We start from the raw sequence: 1,699 nt of genomic DNA on the forward strand, positions 1-1,699 counted from the left end.
GATAAGGTATTCCTTGTAATTAGTCCAGACATGGAAGCGCTGGTACCAAGGACACAGTACACACTGTACTGATAAGAACTTGTTATAGATAATTTCGGTTCGCTTCTCAAAGCACAAATTGTTTCCACCTGCCACGCAGATAAGTTTGAGCACAGAAAACATAATTGCGAACAAGTGTTAACTAGTAACTGTCACGGCTACCATCTAGCACTTCCACTGTCCCCCACTAGATGTCACCATCACCCTGCCTTATCAATCAACATTCCTGGAACCCTTGTGCACTCCTGTGATCACCCCCTGCTCCCATTCGCCCTGCACCTCTCATCTTGTTTCTCTGCTCCACATTTAAACCCTTCACTCACTCCCAGTCACTGCAAAGTTTTGTCAGTATTTACTACATCTCTGAGCGTTACTCCCCGTGCCTTGTTTATTGCCTTGTTCCCTAGATTCCTTGCCTGATCTCCCAACCACGACTTTGGACTTTCCTCTGGACTCTGTTTGCCTGATCGCCCACACCCTTGCCTGTGACCATGACCATGTCTTTGGCTTGCCCTGATTGCCCTGTTCTGCTGGTATCCGACCCACGCCTGTCTGACCACCTCTACTATGCACCGCAACTGGGTCCGCTGTTCCCATGCCCCACGGTACGTTACAGTAACTTACTGGAAAGTTTCTTATATTTTCTAACAGTTATACAGTGGGTATATACAATACATAAGGGGCAATTTTAACCCAATACCTCTGTTACTTGTCCCCAGCTTGCAGCTAAAACATCTCAGCAGTCTATACAAGAAACAGAAACACATAAAGCTGAACCCATTAAAGACACAATGTGTTTTTATCTCAAGATGCAAAAAAACTAAAAAAACATAAATCTTCAAAGTGGAAAAAGAGGGAAGTTGTTAGTCGTAGACCAATATGTGATCCAATAGCACGTTGTAAATTACATTGTAAATTATCAGCAGAGAAATGCCTTGATTTAAATAAGCCCTCCATCCGAGATTCTTGCCTGCCTTGCCCCATCCCTTCACCCATGTGTAAATATGGACAGGAAATAGCTGAAGCTCTCAGCTGTACAATCAGGTCCATTTACATCTACTACTACTTCCAGAATAGTAGATGTCAGTCTGTAAAAGGGTTAGGAGCTCTGCTTGAGAGAGTTAAGGTCCAAGAGTGTCATGTATTGTAATATAGTTTTGTTCTGTGGTGTTTAATTTGTTTTTCTTTTGTTTGTTTGTAACTAGCATTTGTTATATTCTCCAGTTTTAGGCTTAGTTTATTAAGTTTGTTATTTTATTGTTTTCTTTCATCTTATCTTTTCCAACTGTTCCCAGTAATTTTTTTCTATGAGCAATACATTTGACTTTTTGGAACCAACATTTTTCTCCTAGCTTTTCCTGCACATTCCCTTCATTACCACCCTTGCTGGTGGTCCTCTACTATCAGTGGCCTTTCAGAGCAATTCACTCATTGAAGATAACAAGACAAGTTTGTGTTATTAATACAAATATAAAGTAAACCATTATGCACGGAGAAGAGAAAATAAAATAAAACAACTCCTACAGGATGACAGACTGTTGTACGGAAAACCAACAGTTTGAATGCTTATCCATTAGAGAAAAGCTCTGCGGGGTATCGATTTGTGCTGGTCATAGTGGACTATGCCACTCGGTACCCAGAAGCGATTCCTCTGCGGACA

This window comes from Amia ocellicauda, chromosome 7 (genome assembly GCF_036373705.1).
Source record: "Amia ocellicauda isolate fAmiCal2 chromosome 7, fAmiCal2.hap1, whole genome shotgun sequence".
Lineage (NCBI taxonomy): Eukaryota > Metazoa > Chordata > Actinopteri > Amiiformes > Amiidae > Amia > Amia ocellicauda.